Consider the following 21,216-nt stretch of genomic DNA (forward strand, 5'->3'; position numbering starts at 1 on the left):
TAAAAAAGTGATAACATTGTTTAACTGTGAATGGATGTATTTTTGAGGGTCCTGACAGGAAACAGAAGTCACAGTCAAAAGTAGTGACTGAGAAAAATGTACTAAAGTATAGTTTGCAAATGTGTGGGTAGGGTCAATGGAAACTACTAACCGGAGATCACTGAGTACCCCAGAGATAGTCCTACCTGGGAGGCATTAACACTTCTATGTCAGAATTTGCAAGAGGACATTGGTCACTGGAAGCTAGAAAGAGCTACCCAGAGAAGGCAAACCAGCAAGAGCTGTCATCCTTTAGAGGGAAGATAACCATGCTAGATGGGCACAATAAGGAAGGACCTCAGCAGAAACAAAGTCAACTTTGCTCCCTCCTAACCACTTTTCTTTTTATGGTACTTCTTATTGGCTGAACCAAACTAGAAGTTAGAGGGCAACAGAACCAGTTGATACAGTTCTTCCCAGTCAGGCTTCTGGGGAAAGTACAAGGTGGTAAGCAACAGATCTGCAGGTGCAAACAGAAAACATTCAGCACAATACACTTTTGGTAGTGATGTATTTGATTTTTATTATAAAATCTTTCCTTTCTTAGAAGAAGTTAGAGCATTATGAAGGAAAAACAACTGGAGGGATGTTAAAAAAAACACTACAGAATGGGAGAAAAATTGCAAAACATATCAGATAAGGGGCTAACATCCAAAGTATATAAAGAATTCATACAACTTAATCATTAAAAACTAATCTAATTTTAAATGGGGAGAGAAATGAAATAGACATTCATTCAAATAAGATATCCAAAGGACAAGTAGGTACATGAAAAGATATTTAACTTCATTAATTATCAGGGAACTACAAACCAAAACCACACTGAGGCATCAACTCTCACTTATCAGAATGGCTATCATCAAGACAAGAGATAACAAGTGTTGTTGAGGATGTAAAGTAAAGGAAACCCTTACACACCATTGGTGGGAATGTAAATTGGCCCAACAACTATAGAAAATAAGATGAAGTTTCCTTAATAAATTAAAAGAGAACTACTATATGATCCAGCAATTCTACTTCTGGGTATGTATCTTTCAAAAAAGAAAACATATATCAAAGAGATATATGAACTCCCCTGTTTATTACAGCATTATTCACAAAAGCCATGATATGGAAACAACCGAAGGTCCTGGGTGAGTGGATAAAGAAGATGTGATATATATACCCAATGGCGTATTATTCAGTCATGAGAAAGAAGGAAATCCTGTCATTTGCGACAACGTGGATGGACCTCGAGGACATTATTCCAAATGAGATACGTCAGAGAAAGACAAATACTATATGATATCACTTATGTGTGGAATCTAAGAAAGCCAAATTTGTAAAATTGAAAGTAAAATGGTGTTTACCAGGGCCTGGGAGAGGGCAGCTAGGAGAGATGTTGTTTAAAGGTACAAACTTGTGGCTGGTAGACAAATTCTGGAAATTTAATACATAGTATAGTGAATATACACAATATTTTACCATACTCATCAAACTTATTATGAGACTAGACATTAACTATTCCCACCACAAAATACAAAATAAAACTCTGCTGGAAGCCGTGCTTCTTCAGAGCATGTTTTTCCTTGGTGAAGACTGTACTCTTAGGTTATAGTCCACAGTCTGGCTCAAATAAAATTCTAATCTATCCCTATTATAGACTGTTTTATGGTTTATTTGTATTGACATATGATATATGAACACTTTTCAATATGTATGCATATAACATATATACAATACTGCAATGATGATTTTTAATTATTTGAGTTCATTCTTACTACCAAAATCAAACAAAATGAAGTTTATGCCTAGATCAAGGAGAAAAACAATGATATCCAAAGTGGCTACTGTTGGTGAGTTTAACAGGGTCACTCAAAATAGTATAGAAAGTAACATGCTAAGGAACCATGAAAATTGGAAATTATATAGTTTACCATAGTTACGGTCAAATGATTTGTGGACAAAATAGTAATAAGCTTAAATATAATATGGAAATTTTTTTAAGTATTCAAAGAGAAAAGTGTACATTGAGTTATGTATCTAAAACTGAAGAAGGGATCTGAAATCAAAAGGGTCTGTTACAGTCTGAATGGCAACACCAAACCAATAGAAATTTGGGGTATTGCCATTGATATTTAGGCAGACACTTGAACTCTATCATTTAAAATGCATTTTGCGAAGTGTTTTAAGTGGTTAGGAAGGTCTTCTTCTGGCAAGGAATATCTGAGAAGAGATCTAAATGAAATAATAATCCCATACCTAAATCTGGGGGAAGAACATTCCAGAAAGATGGAGCATTAAGCACAAAGATGCTGAGGCAGAAGAGGAGTTATTTGCTTTTTATAAATAAGCCAAAATTGTCTGATTAAGATGAAATGACTAGTAAGAGAATAATATTTAACTGAAATTATTTTCTCTATGAGAGTTTTTATGTCAGTTGTATCTTTTAGAGTGGTATCTAATGTTAATGTTGTTCCTTAGTCCTAATAATTTGATCTCTCATTCCTACAATAATTCTCCCTTTCTGATGTAGCTTCCCTTCTTTGACCTTGACCATGCCTCTATCATAGCCTTTATTGAATACATCTGTATCACAGCCCTTATCCACCCACTTTCATAATCACTGGTAAAAATTTTGGTGGTGAAAACAATTAAAATTTTAAAATAATTTGAATAATTAATTGCTTCTCAGAATTATGTCTCACCTTGACAGTATACAAAATGGAAATGCTTACTGATCTATAATATCTTCAGAAAGACCAATGAAAACTGTAGCTTGCATTTAATATCTACCTCTATTATTTCACCAGGAGTGGATTTCACAAGAGAGACAGGTAATTGATTCAATTAACATAAGAAAAATCTGTACCTAATCAAGCAGTCTTGTCCCATGTGGACAGATGCTTCTTAGTGAGACACGTGGCAGGTGGTTCCATAGGAGTGGTTGGAAAAAGAAACTTCCCTTGACAGTCACTTTAACTAGAAGCTGCTTTGGTTATTAAAAAATCTTTTCCTTCCCCCAGGTTTCTTAATTTTTCCTTTGTTGTTTTGTTGTCCAATTTCATATCCCAAAATTATCCTTTGTTCACAGAGATTATTTCTGTTGGTTGCTCTATCCACTAAACCATTTAATTTTTATGTCTAATGACAAAGAAACACTTGACATAAGAAATAAAAAGAAAATAATGTTTGTTATATTCCATCCCTCAACATGGAATTTTGTTTTCCCACACATCAAATAATATTAGAGAAAGATTTTTTTTAAATCCTCCTCAGTATTCTGCTTTGCATTCTTTCTTTTTCCATAAAGTCAGCTTGTAAACCCTTTTAATTCCCAAACTACAGATCTAAAAGAAACCATAAAGTTGGTTGTTTTCTTTTCACTGAGGGGAAAAAAAAAACTATAAGGGAAAGACAAGTCATTTTTCAAATACTGGAAAGGCTGTGAGAAAAGGGAACCCTCCTACACTGTTGGTGGGAATGCATTTTGGTGCAGCCAGTGTGGAAAACAGTATGGAGATTCCTCAAAAGACTAGGAATAGACTTACCATATGACCCAGGAATCCCACTCTGGGGCATATATCCAGAAGGAACCCTACTTCAAAAAGACACCTGCACCCCAATGTTCATAGCAGCACTATTTATGATAGCCAAGACATGGAAGCAGCTAAATGTCCATCAGCAGGTGACTGGATAAAGAAGATGTGGTATATTTATACAATGGAATACTATGCAGCCATAAAATAACAACATAATGCCATTTGCAGCAACATGGATATTCCTAGAGAAAGTTATTCTAAGTGAAGTAAGCCAGAAAGAGAAAGAAAATACCATATGAGATTGTTCATATGTGGAATCTAAAAAAAAAAAAAAAAAAAAAGAACATAAATACAAAACAGAAACAGACTCATAGACATAGAATACAAACTTGTGGTTGCCGGGGGGAGGTGGAAAGGGATAGACTAGGAGTTCAAAATTTGTAGATACTGGCAGGCACATGTAGAACAGATAAACAAGATTATACTGTATAGCACAGGAAATGTATACAAGATCTTATGGTAGCTCACAGTGAAAAAAGGTAACAATGAATATATGTATGTTCATGTATAACTGAAAAATTGTGCTCTACACTGGAATTTGACACAACATTGTAAAATGACTATAACTCAATCAAAAAATGTTAAAATAAATACATTAACTAATTAAATGAAAAAAAAAAGACAAGTCATTTTTTCATCATTTCACCACACCTTGTCATCATACCTAAAGTACCAACAAAGTGTTTCACAAATGTAAGACACTTTATATTATTTTTAAGATTTTTACACAAGCTATTTCTTGGGGTCACTTTTCTGTTTGTTCATGTTATCCATTAACTTATTCATCCAGCAAATACATATTCAGTGCCTGCCATATGTCTAATACAGGTCTAAATGCTGGGGTTATGAATAATAAGATACAGTCCATGCCATTAGTAAGGGTGGGGAGGGCATGAGGAAAAATATCAGTGGGGAGTTAAAACCCCTGCAGTAATAACAATGATAAAGATAAGCAAATATTATTATGAGAAATCAAAGTTAAAGCAGAATAAATTTTTGAGAAAATTACCCCTGAACTATATATATGTGGTGTATATATAGTGTATCTATACAATAATATATAGTATATAAAAGTATATACATATATGTAGACAATAGAATATCATTCAGCTATTAAAAAAAACCCAAAGAAATCCTGCCATTTGTGATAACGCTTACTGTTCATCTTAATACTGTGAATGCTGGTTTTAATGCAAACACAAGAGCATTTAAGTCATGTGCAGAAACACTGAAATTAAACAACAGATACTTTATAGCTTGTCCATGTGTATATACTTCTTCCTCCCAGAACAGCGGAAGCACTGCAGAAAACTCACTCAACAGTTTATTTCACTTCCTGATATTCTCCCCTTTTGCTAATAATCTACCTCCAGTTCACTGATGAGTAAGGAGAGACAAAGAAAAGGAGCTACTGGTTGCCCTATTTTTCTTTTATTTCTGTCATCATTGTCATGTAGGTAGTTGAATGACACAGGAAATAAAATGAGTAAGGAATCTATGATAGAGTTGTAGAGTTGCTTGTTTTCTAGAAGACAGCTGTCATACTTCTGCATCCAAACCAAGTTCTAGTTTAAGAAGAAAGTTGGCTTTTCAAGACTGTCAGAACCCCACTTACTAAGTCACAGCTGTTTCACTCCTACTTTATATTTGCTTTGAGTCTTGCTGAATCCCCATGTCTTACGATTCCACTGGTATTCTGCATTCACGGAGTATTATGACTCCTGCATGTGAATGTGGTTGCAAAAAACTGGACATGCATATCACTTTTATCTTTTCTGCCCAGGTGCAAGTTCCATTTTCCCATCAGACTTCACTTACAAAGCACAAGTTCAACCAAAAACTTGGTAAAAGTATCAAGATGGCAACAATAGAACATAAAACCAAGTATGAGGCCCTTCTGGACGTGGGGTCCTGGGTGATGGCATAGATTGCACCCCCATGAAACAAACTTTTCAGGCTTTATCCTTTTCAGCTCCTCACCTCACACACTGTTCCAACGGCTTGGCTTCCTCGCCATTTCCTGAATATGGCAAGCCTGTCATATTTGCCTGAGGGCTGGGCACTTGCTCTCCCTCCAGACATCAGCATGGCTTGCTCTCTTTCTCCTTCAGTCTTTACTGTAGCATCACCCTTTAGCCAGGTCCTTCCTGGCTGTTCCTAAATTGCATTTTGCTCACCCCCAGAACCTCTCATCCCTTGCTTCTCTCTATTTTTCTCTTATAAAGAGCCCTTATTTACATCTAGGATACTATGCATTGTATCTATTTACCTTATTACACATCTCTCCCCCTGGGATGTAAGCTTTATATGGTGAGGGAGTTTTGTTTGTGTTGATATTTGCTCTTTCTCCAGAGTCTGTAATTATTAGTGGCAAATACAAGATGTGCAATAAATATTTAATAAATGAAGTAATGTCTTGTATTGGGGCCAAATGCTAAAGTGGAATTAAATCAAATAAACAAGAGAAACAACAGCCAGAAACAAAATAGGAGTGGGGCTCAAACATTCAGAAACAGCAGAAATTTTAAGCCAGAGATTGAGGTAGCTAGGATGAATGTCAGCCCTTAAGTAGGACTGTCCTTAAATTCCAGCAAGTGAGGTCCTCACCTTGGACTCCGTGCCTCAGAGGGTCCCAGTATGCTTTGCCACATCTTCATCAAAAATTTCTAAAGTTCTGCAGTTTTCGGAGTCCTAGCTCTCCACTTCAGGAGTGTGGACCCAGTTCTGGGGAACAGTCTAATGAGGAGAGATTTCCTGCCGGCCAGTGCAGTATCTCTTCCATGAGATTGCATAAGAGTGGCCACCAAAATGTTTCTTATGTGATATTTTGGGTATCTCTCATTCATTAGACAGAAAAATTCAGGGTGGGGACTACCAGTGGTCCAATGGTCGCTGACCCTTGGGTCTGAGCTCCCCACCTGTCAGTATTCTGACTGTGGTGGCAGCTCTAGTGTACAGTCCTCCAAAGTGGAAAGAGGGGTGGTAGGCATCCTTTAGCCCGATCTCCCACAGCCGTATTCATAGTTACCTCACCCTTTTATATACTCCACACCATATCTCAGGCCATGGTCCAGGGGTGACCTCATCTGTCTCCTACAAGAGCTCTGCAATGTCAGTGGACTATTTCAATCAATGCTCTCTCTTTTCTAGAAATGATGTCGTTATTCTGTGTTCTTCCAGGTTGGTCTCACGTCATACCAGGTGAGATACGGACAGAATACAACTACTTTTCTTTTCTTCCCATTGGTTTGTTGCCAAACATTTCTCCTGGTGGTGGTCTATGGAGGGCTAGTACACCATCAACATTAAAAGAGATTAAATTCTAGAAACAACATTATAGCCTAAAGATGACCAGAAAACCATTAATATTCACATTTTCTTGCATTTATGAGCATCTTCAATCAAGCACAGTAACAACCTTTGAGAGACTCAGTCGGTAGAAATCAGCTTCACAGGCAGCATGCTGACTGATGCAGCATTATAAGTAATGATGTCACTGCCGTTAAACAAGTGGTATTAGGGAACTGCAGAAACAAAAATATCTACCTTGTTCCAATACAAATAGGTTCTAACGAGTCTTGACATTGTGAGTAGTAAGATCATCATTTTCATTTACAGTAGAATCAAGTTAACAAGGGCACATTTAACAATAAAAATATGTTTCCTGGAGTCGTATGAATAGGAAATGGTGCCTGAATCTTCATGTGCACTAATTTGACAGTAAACAACCATGTAAGTCTCTTTTCTCTACTCAATTATTCTAAGCCTTCATCAATAAATCACTATACTTTAGATAGGCCCATGAATTTTGTAATCTATTTTAAATCAAATCGCTTATATGAACAGGGGTCACACAGAAAAGTATCTGCATGGAGATGCATACACAGTGGAGGGTCGTCCTACCTTTGGGAACGTGCTGCCTTTATGAGAAGGTAATGGACTCCCCATGCAAAGTAGATGCAAGACACTATTTTTCAAGGCACAGGGTGCCCAAGTGATATCTAGGATAGACAATCTCAAGTTCTGAGTGAGAAGGTAAGGCAGAAATTAAATCCAGGAATTCACGCACTCCCTGGGTAACCTCAATCAAATAATTTAGATTTTCCTAACTTATAAAAATGGTTAGTTGGATCAGATTTATAGTAAGGCTGTCTGTCTAAGATTTAATTTAATTTCTTTGACTCTCCCTTGAAGAAACTTTTTGCCTCCATTTCTTCAAGCATATCTTGGGAAAGTGTGTCCACTATATTTCCTTAGGACATCACAGAAACCAGTTAACTAGTATTTTGGACACATGAGATTTCTTCAGCCACAGAGAGAATTAGAAAACAATAATTTTTTATTATTATATACAAGGGTTTTCTTTCTCTCTTTTTTTTTTTTTCCCCAAAATGGGGATACTTCAAGTTGTAACTAAAAGAGAAGTTAATTCAGTTTGGCTTTAAATATCTACAAGAGAGTGCAAAGTCAATACCTAAAAAAGGAACCTATTAAAAACGCATATAAAGGGAAATTGCAGTCAAGCAGCTACACCATCTGGGTCATATGAAGATGAGAAGCAGTGATGAGTGTCTGCACGCTGATGGTGCTGCAGACCTAATCAACTCACTGTCTCTCCGAGCAGCCATGTGTACAGATAAATGAAGAGAGGTGACAGGCTAAAATTTCCCGCTGACTTGCTGTGGGTAAGCTATTTTGCTCCATCATTGCCTCAGCTTTGCTTACAGGAGAGTAGATTGACTCTAGCATGTGCTCGTCTACTAATCGTTTTGACTAAATGAACCAGATCTCATGGTAAAAGGTGCCAACAACATCTGGTAGCTCTAAATCAGAATCAGTGCGGATAAACTCTGCCATGGCGCCTTTTGCTCAGTGGTGATCACAAATCAGCAGCTGCCACTGACCCAACACAACGTGACCCCGTGTGACTACTTCATCAGGCAAAGACAGATTCCTTATGGCTTTCAATGCTGATTTTTTTGCCCTATGTTCAAAATAGTTTCTAAAGTCAATGGAAGTATTTTATTGTGTTTCTTTCCAGTAGGTTGTTTTGTAGTTTTAACCACCAATCTATCTCAAACTTGGCCTGAGAACTTTATTTTGTGGACAGTCATCTCTTACACATAAGGCACATTAAACTTAAAGCCATTAAAGGCATCCTAGAGCACTGGGACATTTTTCAGCTATAAATTTCTGCTTTGATTTGAAAACAAATTGAACTTATTATCCTTTAAGTATAAAATCAAGTTAATATTTAAAAGGCTCCAGCATATGGGTATTGGGACCCCGTCCCCTTGGTAGAACTTATGTCTTTAAAGCATAACAACAATTAGATATTTACTTAGCTAGAAATCACCATTGCTATCAGATTCAGTTACTTATTGATTCCTGAATATACCAAGGCACTTTTGTGAAAATTTCGAAAAGACACATGAATTAGAAACCTTACACATTTCTCCAGGCTAAATTGTATCAGGGCTAGGGCAGAGCTTTTGGGAAATCAAGCACAGGCAAGAAATCAGCCCCCGGTCCTCTGAGCCTTTGCACAGTGCACATGCTGAGAAAGTACAGGCAGAACTTACCTGGTGCAAGTTTATAAGATTTCTGAGGACTGGGGCAAGAGGAAAATTAGACGCTTGCAGACAGTACCCAAAACATTAAAACATTTTTGTGCATTTACGTGTACATGTAGAGAAAGATAGATAGGTATAAATATGTAGATATTTAAATCCACAAAGAAAAAAATTTTAAAGCTGTTTCCCTACCTTGTCCAGTGGAGCATCCTGCAGATTTTCTGATGGAATGAGGCTGTAGAATGTGAGAGAGACAATTGATTTTTTAAGATATTAGTAAGCAAATACAAAAAAAAAAATTGATTCAAACTAAAACACGTAATAATATTTCAATACTTTTGTTCTTTTATAGTAGCTAACATTATTTTCCCTTTAGAGAAACTTTCCACGAAATAAAATTTAGTGTGCCAAAAATGTCATTTAAAAAATTTGGCATCTACAATTTACTTCAATCACATCCACACTCCATTTATTTCAGGAGCAGAATTTCACATGTAACTTTGCAAATCAGTCAGAGTAGTGGGAAGGGGATTTGGTATATTATTCTATGATTAAGTTTTGAAGAACCTGCTAGTACTGATGGCCAATAGTAAAAAAAAGAAAAGAAAAGAAAAAAATGTTTAATTCATAAAGCAAAATGTTTTGGTTGTCCCTCTTTTTATTCCACATATCTTGAGCTTCAATTTGTTGACTCTTTCTTATTAAGTTTTTCTTCACTGATATCAGGTTGGGGATAAGAAAGAAGAAAGAAAATCAACAGAAGGAATGGTTTCAGTATAACCTTGCCCTGACTACCTTCCAACCCTAAATCCTTACAAATTTAGATGCAACAATGCCTATTTTTGGAAATAAATGATCCAGAAGGCCTCTGTTTGCAACAACATTTGCTGTTTTTTTTTTTTTGTACCTTTTGACCACTTTCAATCTTTTATCACAATAAAAGTAGGTTATTATTAAAATTTTTTCCAAACCAACCTTTAAAATAGATATACGTTATTCAAACCTTTTCCTTACACTTTTTTGTATCTAAGACAGGTCATAATTAACATTTCTTCTAATAGGCTCTTGAAATTAGCCAAAATTGCTTAAAGCCCAAGGTCATATCTTGTTTCCTTTACTTCATCTTTATAGGTAACCAAGTATTATACTGAAGTTCATAAGCATTACTCAAAGATATTTTTTCTTTATAAATTATGTAAATATCCACAAACAATAAGTAGTTTTACCTTAGTGTTTTAAATTTTTCTCATTCTTAATGTGCCAGTTCCATGCAAGACATTGCATCAGTGAAGACATTTATAAAGATATTCAATTATTGCAGTTTAATACTAGGGCATTAATAAATTTATCTATTAACTTATCAATTTACTTAGTTAAATACCATTTCATACCAATTTTGCCCCAGATACTGGTCTGGTTCCTGAGAAAGAGTTCACAATATTGTGGATATGAGAATCTCTAAAACCTATGACTACAAAATTATAAATATAGTAATGTGGTCAGGATGTTATAAAGACAAGCCAAGATTCTACCTGACCCTTGAGTGTACATAGAGACTTTTTTTTTTTTAAGTTCCTAGAGTAAAAGAAATTCTTAGCTGTGCCTTTTTAAAAAACCTTCTGTTCTTTCTTCCTTCTTTTCTTTCTTGTATAAACTAAATTGTTCCTAACTAAATAGCCATTTGTGAAATTGTTATATAATAATGTAGCTTGTTCATAGGCTACTATATTGAAATGAGAATTATCTGAGTATGCGCTATCTTGGAAATTGCAAAGACTCAAAGTAGCTCAAGTTTGTAGAAAACTTAAAGATCAGTTGACGGTGGGTGCATGAATTTATTTCTGGGCTCTAAACTCCGTTGCATTGGTCTACAAGTTTACATGACTATCATAGTGTTTAATTCCTATGGTTTTATAATATAATTTGAAATCTGAAAGTGAAATGTCTCAAGCATTATTCTTTTTCACGATTGCATTGATTCTTTGGTGTCTTTCATGATTTGACATGAATTTTAGGATTTTTTTTCTATTTCTATGAAAAATGCCATTAATTTTTGGATAGAACTTTCAGTGAATCTGTAGATACTTCAGGTAGTATGGACATGTTATCAATATTAATTTTCCTAATCCATCAACACAGAGTATTTTTCTACTTTTGTGGCAATATGGGTTATGGGCGGACCTGGAGGGCATTATGCTAAGTAGAGAAGAAATAAGCAAGAAATAGAAAGTCAAATATGATAGGATCTCATTTATATGTGCGCTTGAAAATAGTCAAACGGAACCCTTCATAGAAGCAGAGAGTAGAATAGTGGTTACCAGGAGCTGGGGAGAAGGGCAAGTGGAGAGGTGATGCTTAAAGGGTGCAAAGTTTCAGTTTTGCAAGCATTCTGGAGCTTTACTGTAAGGTAAAGTGCTTATAGTGCCTATAGCCAACAATACTGTATTGTATACTCAAAATTTACTAAGAGGGTAGATCTTACGTTAAGTGTTCTTACCACAAATTATACTACCAATAATAAAAAGGTGGGAGGAAACCTTAGAAGGTGATCAATATGTTTATGGCCTTGATGGTGGTGGGTGATAATTTCATGGATAATTTATCTTCAAACTCATTAAGTTATATACACTCAATATATACAGCTTTAAAAGGAAAGGAAAAAAAATGAAGAAATCATTGCTTTCAAATTTACTGATTTTCTTCACTCTTCTGATAACTTTAATCCTGTGTATACATTCTGATTTGAAACTTTGAGCTTCTTTCCCCAAAATTATACTGAGTAGTGTCTCTTGCTCTCTCTCTTAAATCAAGGCGGTTCATTGTTTCTACCACCTGAAGTACATTTTAAAACAGCAATCTAGGGAGAACATAAGATATATAATGGCACACTTATAGTTTACTTGGACTAGTTCATAATGAATATAATTTAGGAAAAAACATCTCTAGTCTTGAAAAAAAGTATCATAATTTCAATCAGATCTGCACAATTAAACAAAAACACAGAGCTATGCTCAGGAAGATAAACTAGTTCCATCTTTATATGCCAAACTAATTCCCATCCCATGTCCACAGTCATGTGCAACAGTCAACTATAAGAGATTCACAAGATGTTATTATTTACAACATAAGTCTTATATTTGCAAAAATTAACTTCAATGTTTGTATCAAACTTGTTAGTACTTTTTCAAATACATCATTTTAGTGCTGAGTTCAAAATATAAAAATGACTTAAGAAAGGAAGAGAAAAATAAAAAAATTACTTTTCTAAGATAATAATCCCAAGTTATGAATAAATCAGAATTTTAAATAAAAATATAAACTATAGGCATAAGCCTGCTTGGTAGATATAAAATTACACTGTAACAATATTTTAATGAATTAAACTATAGTACATGTGATTTCTACATGTAAATATTGTACTAACTCTTATTTTGCTAATGCTATTCTTCAGTAAATTTGATAGTAAATATTACTGAATAAATAAATGTTAAGTAATTGATGATATGACTTTTATTTTAATATCCTAGTTAATCATAAGTTCTAAATAACAACTTACTTCTAATCAAAAGATCACATTCTTTAGAAGTAATCATTGTGTTACGAAGTAATACGTAAAAGATCACATATATTCATTATCATTTGGGTAATAAATATCAGAGTGATCATTGCGATTGTATTATTTGCAGAATTGATAATAGTATTGAGGTAGTAATACAGAAATAACCATAAGATTATTGACTGCTTGCTCTGTACTGCTAAAAGTAATAGATGCATTATGTCAGATTATCCTCATACTATTGCTATAATTTACAAATACATGAAACTGACAATTAGCTTAAATGACTTGAGATTAAATAAATTGCCAAGGCCCTCAAATCAGACAGTGACAGAGTTGGAATTTTAGAAGAATGTGGCTAAATTCAGAACCCCAGTACCCTTATCTTTACTCTAAAATATATGATCATTTACATATACACTCCATATTACATATGAATTCTGTGAGCAAGGTTATCTCATATTTAATTCATCAAATATGTTGCAAATATGTATGTGTTTACCTTTTAAAAGTCAACGAATTTACATGAATTCCCCACTTTGTGAAAGGAAAGTTTGTGTTGTACTGAATTTGTAACTCATGATGCCTGTTGGGTTCACTGTAAATACATTAGTAATTTTAAGATTTAAAATACATATATGATCTAGCAATCCCACTAATGGGCATATATCTGCAAAAGACAAAAACACTAATTTGAAAAGATACAGTGCACCCCAATATTCATAGCAGCACTATTTACAATAGCCAAGACATAGAAGCAACCTAAGTGTCAATCGAAAGATGACTGGATAAAGAAGATGTGATATATTTTACATACACACACATACACAGACACGCACACACATACGTATATATAGGAATATTACTCAGCCATAAAAAGAATGATATAATGCCATTTTCAACAATTTGGATGGACCTAGAGATTATCATACTAAGTGAAGTTAAGTCAGAAAGAGAAAGACAAATATCATATGATATCAATTATATGTGAAATACAAAAAAAAAGATACAAACTTATTTACAAAATAGAAATAGACTCACAGACATGGAAAACAAACATGGTTACCAAAGGGAAAAGCGAGGGGGAGGGATAAATTTGGGATTAACCGACATACACTACTCTGTGTAAAACAGATAACAGGGACCTACTGCATCACACAGGGAACTATATTCAATATCTTGTAAGAAACAATAATGGAAAAGACTTTGAAAAAGTATACATATAGATATAACTGAATCACTTTTCTGTACACATGAAACATTGTAAATCAACTATACCTCAATAAAAATTTTAAAAAAATACATATATCAAATCTAGCCTTTATGTGCACAGTGACTCAACTTGAGTGACTGAACTGAGAGCCTTTCCAGTTTTGCAAGGACCATGTGTCTGTAATTCTTGACGGCTGCCACTAGGTGGTAATCTTGTCATTGCTGTCAATGAATAATTTTCTGATACATTAAAAGAAAAGTTAAAGAACAAAATCCTGTATCATTTAAATCCTTGTTGCAAAACATAACAACATTTTCTACCTTAAAAATTAAAAAAAAATCATTCTTTACCTACTTATCTCAAATTACTAAAACTATGAAACAGAATGCATAGTAATCTATCCTTTTATGGAGTACATACTTTGCCACTGTGCAAAATTAATTGAATGTATGCTCTCATTAATCCTCACAAATAAATACAAGTGCTAATATCTTCAAGTAACATATGTGAGATATACCATAAATTACAGAACTAGAAAAGTAATACAAACATTCTAATTCAAAGCCCAGATATAAATCTGCTCCCTTCCATCTGCTGTGATGTAAATGTTTGGTTTTGTTTTTTAACTTCTTTTTTAATAAAATGTAAAAATATTATTTGGAAATGCATTTAAATTTCTTTTGTAAATGTTTCCATTACATAATTTTAAAATAAAATTATTAAAAAAAAAAACCCTGTAATTTTAATCATTCCTTTGACAGTAAAGTACCCAAAATATGGTAGGAGTCTCATGATTATTTTAACATTTTTCACTTGGACGCAGCTCTTGAAAACATTCAAAGGTGTTTAATAGACATCTTTGTTAACTATGTTAACTATACTTAATAGTAATGCTCTGTATACTTGAAATTTGCTAAGAGAGGAGATTTCAAGTGTTCTCTCCACATGGACAAAAAAAGTAGAATATGAGGTGATTAATATGCTAATTAGTCTTATCAGGATAATCAATTAACAATGTATGTTTATGTCAAAACATCATATTGTACACCTTAAATATATGTAATTTTTATTTGTCAATCATTTCTCAATAAAGCTGGGGAAAAAGATGTGGATAGAAATCATTTAAGTATTTGAAACTTGCCTTTACTCAGTTATGATACTGGGTCTCAGATTTACTTGATACCCATTATTAGTCCCGTATTCAATGCCTGGTTCTAACCTGTATGTGGGAAATTGTATAGCCAGGAAAGAGTCCCAGTATGGACAGGTTTCAAATAAGGGCATGCATATTGCATTTCAGTATCTTAGAATGAAAAAAAGAAGCATCATACGTGAAAAATCTTTAACCAGTTCTAAGGAATTTCTTTTAAAAGATATAAAACAAAATGTCTAATCAATAAGATATCATTGCATTACAACAGTTTTCCAAATATATAATATATATTTAAGAAGAAAGGGTTTGTTGTGTGAAAACTGAACGCAAGAGCACTGAATAATTGTGAAGGCTCTACACTAGAATATTGTCATAGATGAGGACTGGAAAACAGTTAAAGAATATTAAATGTGACTGGAAATTTTGATGTTATGGTGAGTGATGTGTAAGTTGAGGTCTGAGAAATAGGTAAAGCCCAGATCAAGTCTGGCCCTGAGAGATACACTAAGGCAATTGGATTTTCTTCTCTGTGATATGAAAAAAAAATTTTTAAAACTTACAAGTTTTTAAAAATCCAAACATCATAGAACTATGAGTGTCATTTTTAGAGTTTACTTCCATGAGGAAGCAAGTTATCCATTTTCAAAAACTTTGCATCAAAGGAGAAGTAAATGAATAAAGACAATCTTTCTAATTATCCTTCCTAAGAAAAATTAGTTACCATATTTGCTTTCATTCATATCCAGTAATAATTCATCTTGGTTTCTTTAGTGTAAAGAATTTTTGATAAGATATTTTAAAAAAAAACATCATGGCAAGATAAATGGAACCGAATTTAACATCACAATTTTCATTATTTTAAAGATAGGAAATTACATGTAGTTATGTAAAAATCTGCTAACAGATGTTTTAAACATTTTTCTCTTTGGTTAAAGTATGTATTGCCAGTGGTTTTATTTATTTATTTATTTTTCATTTTAAAGTTTCCACAACATTTAGATCCACTCTACAAAGTATCGGAAATCCTCATACCTGAAAATATATATTTACTGTTATCAATAAGCACCAAATCAGGCAACAATCCTTATGATTGTCCCCTATTTGTTGGCAACAAAGATATTTTCACAAGGTGGGCAATATAACATAGCCATATCCTAATGGGTTGGACATGGTGATGGCTCCTCCCCACCAAAACTGGAAAAGAAACCACAGGTACATTCTCTTGCCGACCCACTTAAGAATGTAATATGAATACATTTGTACACCTAGAAATTGATTACCTTAAAATTATTTATAAAAAGATGTTGGGCACCTCTGGGGCATGAGTAACCTAGATCTACAGTCATTATTGACATCTTTATCCCTCCACAGGACTTCCTACTTTTCCCTGTATCAGATTAATTCGACAAGGAATTTATCCTGTCAGTTTTATCTTAGAAATGTCTTTTAAATTTGGGCTTTCTGCTCCAGAGCCATACCCATTGCGAAGTCATAAATTCACCATCTCCTCCCTGGATTTCTGTAAGAGTCTTTTTTTTCTTATATTGCCTCCACATCAGTTTTCCCCACATTTCAACTGATCTGCCCCAGAGTTGGCAGAGTTATCATTATTAAAAACAAACAAAAAGCTCATGCCAATTTTTTTATATCAAACTTAATTGGCTTCCTGTTAATCAAAAGTAATACACTTTGAGCCCTACACAATGTCCTCAACCAACATGTCCAGCTGAATCTTCCATGCATGCTAAAATTCTAGAACCACTGCATTTGCTATTCTCCAAATATACCCAGTTCTGTCAAGGTTGTGAGACTTAGGATCATATCTCAGTTCTACTCCCTTGGACTCAACTTTTTACTCTTTCTGTTCTTCCTTACCCATGACCATGTTTAGAATTCCTTAAAGATTCACTTCAATGCTTTTTCCTCACACCTACCTCGCCAGTTCAAAACAAACAAAACAGAACAAAACTATTTCATCTCGCAATAGAGTTTGTTCATTTCCTTTCCAATTTTCATAATACTTGATTGTAAATTCAACTACAGCTAGGATGATGAGACAAATTATTGCACAACTGGGTTTTTGAGTTTAAAATGAAGATATTAATAACTGCATAAAGACAATTAGTTTAAATCTAAGAAAACTGCAATACATCGTCACTCTGATTTTAGCAGATACCACACAGCAGTACAATTGCCTGGTTAACTTGCTTTTCCTGTTAGTCTGTGATTGTCTTGTCTTCATGGTATATATTTCATTTGATCAATATTTGTATCTGAGTATTTAGCACATAGCTGTGTCTCAATAAATATTTTTGAATGAATATATATAAACTTGTAGACTCAGATGTGTTAAATACAATGCACAATGAGTCGTTTTTATGTATACATACATTAATCAATATTGTAGAAATGTTAGCAAGAGTTTTGCCATATGGAATAGCTAGAAACCTAGGGTTGTCTAAGGAACCATTCTTGCTTTACATTGAATAATTTTCCATGTTTGTTATTATTGTAAAATTTTAATGAATTATGATACACATATAGAAAAGTACAAAAATAATGTGCCTTTTGTTTACCAAAATTGATAAATTTTAAAAAGTGAATACACCAGAAATCAGAACACAAATTAAGAGATGAATTATTAGCAGGATCTCATGGGACCTCTTTGTGCTTACTTCCAGTAACTACACTGTAACTAGGATAAATAATATTCTGACTTCTGACACTTTGATTAGTTTTCCTATTTTGGTACTATATATTTTGCTACTGTATAAATTAAACCATATTGTATGCTTTCTTTGAAATATGATTTTTTTCTCTCAACATTATCTTTTGAAATCTTTTGGCCAGTTTCTACTAGATCTGAACAGTATGCACACTCCACATTTAGGTAATGAATACATACGTGTATATATCCAGCAAACACACACACGTAATCACCAAACATCTGAACATAAATATTGAGGAGCACTGTTTATAACTATCTCAAACTTGAAATAAACTAAAATTATATCAATAGTAAGATTAAGTATAACCACCTATGCTCCTGTGATGAAATGCCATCTAGAAATGAGAAACCACATGCAACTCTCACAGTACAATATTGAGAGAAATAACTCATCTGTCTCTCTACCCGTCATCATTTACAATCATTAGGAATTACAAATTTAAAACATTAAGCTGAAATAGGCTATTAAACTAAACCATTCAGGGGGCCATTAACATATGCCCTGTGACTGAATTTCAAACAAATACAAAATTTCCTGATAGGCATAGAAAATAAAATAGTTTTTCAAAACAGCCCTATTCAAACTACTTGCTCTTTGGTATAAATAGATATACAGATGATAGATGATAGATAAATAGATAAATAGACAACTAGAAAGAAAGAGAGAGAAGTGATAAAAGTTCATATATAACATTTCATCATGTAAATGTAATTTAGGCAAAACCCTACAGCTTTCTATTTATATGTTTATTTCATCAAAAATGCTTACATATCATTGTCTAAAGTCTAAATTGCTCCTTATAAACACAGAAATCAATACCTTATTTACTAATTTCATGTGTAGAATTGTCTTACTCCATTATCAAGTATAATTCTTACATTAATTTCTGCTTCTAGTCTAGTGAATGAAAATTATTGAAGATAATCATTAGTAATAACTTAAAAATTGTAAAACAATGAGATTGCAATTTTACCATCATTGCATAATAATAGAGTAATTTTAAGATATCTATGTACTTAATGGAATATACAGAATAAGCTGTAGTTTCACATAAATTATAGGAAAATTAATGGTCTTAGTGAGAGATTTTATTGAAAACAGCGCATTTGAACATTTGGATTCATGTTTGTTACATACATTTCCCTTGAAAACAACTGTTACACAGATTTTGCTTTTATAACCAACTGTTACAAAATGAATATTCACTTGTGTCAGCTTTTAACTAAAGAAATAAAATATACCTAGACATGTAGAAATAGATTATCAAAATAAGTAAAATGCCACTGAAACAAAATAATCATTAGTATGATACACAGTGAGTCACAGCAATGTATTCAGAATATATTATAAAAGAATTATCTTTAATAATCCTTCAAGTAAATTTTAAAACTGTAGAGAAGAATATTGTTTGGCAATAAACATAAACACTGTTTTCACAAGCAAAGTGCATTGTTCCAAGAGTCTTACAAATGCTACTAAAACATTGAGAAAAGATATATGCACTTTAAGAAATGTAAAGTAAGTGAGATATAGAGTCGATGGCAGTGACGCTATACTGTTATAAATACTATATTATTTCTATTAGTATTTTTTTAAATGAATTATTTGAACACAAGGAAACCTCAATCAAATGTGTCTCTCAGGTTAATAATCAGCAATATACATACTATAAAAAAAATAGAGGAAATGCTGACACAGACCATACATGGTCCAGAAATGCCTTAAAAGTGAAAGTCACAAATATCCTCAAATATGAATGCTAATGAAAAATGCTCTGGGCACACACCTCTACACTTGACTTATTCAACTGCAATCGGCATTTTGGCAGAAGCAATTTTTATACATGGAATTCTTGCTTAGAGTGGAGCAGTGGATAGAAAATAGCACAGAAATCCAGGAGGAAAAGAATAAGAGTTGTTTGAGGATATTAAGGTTTTATCTACCAGAAAGATAGAATTTGAATGTTTTTTCTTTGTATTAAAATTTTCCTCTATCCATCCCTCCCTCTCTTTGTCTGTCTGTCCTTCCTTACTCCCTCCCTCCCTTCCTTTTTATTGTTTCCTCTTCCATTTACTCTTCCTTCTTCTACTACTTCATCATTATTTCATCTTGTAATGAATGCTACACAGCTTTATCCAGGAACATGTAACAATATAGTTAAATCACATTTTTTTTTTAACCTAGAAGAGTCACTCAGGAATTTAAGTGAGAAGATCAAGAACAGATATACTATCAGAGAATGCCACTGATAAGAGAAAGAAAGTAAAAGACTTCCAACCTATCACCTGAAAGGGAGTGATCAACATAGGGGCAAACATGAGTTACACAAAATGTAGGAAAAAAATTATGCAGTGTTCTTTGATATAGAAAAGCATGAGGGATTAATTTTATGGTGGAGAAATTGGGGAATGGAGTTGGGAAAAATCAAGGGGCTAAAATGATATGCGACATATTTATTTTTATTTAACAATAAATGAAATGATGGCCTAGTTTTAAAAAATCAATAATCTAAAAATATATGGACATATGATGATTTCAAATAGAATTAAACACATTTTAAAAAAGTGATAGTGTGCTAATAAATATAAAGTGATCCTTAGAAAGGGAGAATTCAAGTCTAACTTGAGTGGTTAAGGGATATTTTATGATATTAGCTATACTTTGAAAATGTAAAGAAAAAATATGCTTAGGAAGAAAATGAAATAAGCAAAGACAGAAATGTTAAAAAAAAATCTAAATAGAGTGAAAGTTTAGGGTAGTTGAAGGGGACCAGTAGGATGGTACATTGGAAAATGATGTTTAGGTGAAACTGATAGAAAACTGAAGCTATATTTATAAGTTAGATTGTACTTTGCTGAATCTATAAACTCAAGCCAAGTACTGAACTATAATTAATTTTGGTACAATCTGTTTATGAAGATATCTATGTTTCAGATCCATTTTAGTTTCTGATAAATTTGAGATGTACAGGGTACAGGAAACTACACTATATGCACAAGACGTGTTACCTGATAATTAATTTAGCTACAACTATGAAAAACTTTTGTAAGGCAAATAATCACTGAACCTAGAAGTTAGAAAGTCGAAGTTAGAAAACAACTTAATGAGTACAGAAGAATGTACTTTAAACTTAGTAATATGTCATAAACTTTCGTGAAAATTTTATCTAGCAGGCCATCACTCAGAAATTTATCATTAATTTTCATAATATTTAAATGAGATTTTTTAAGTTTCTGAAGAGTAGTTATGAAGCAGGCTAATTTTCTAAAAGATTACCACTTTTTATGAAAATTTATGTGATGATCACATAACTGAAGAGAAAAGAGCAATGAAAGATAAAATCAATTAAACTGATTGGATACTAATGAATTA

Source organism: Camelus dromedarius, chromosome 20 (assembly GCF_036321535.1).
Source record: "Camelus dromedarius isolate mCamDro1 chromosome 20, mCamDro1.pat, whole genome shotgun sequence".
NCBI classification, from domain to species: Eukaryota; Metazoa; Chordata; class Mammalia; order Artiodactyla; family Camelidae; genus Camelus; species Camelus dromedarius.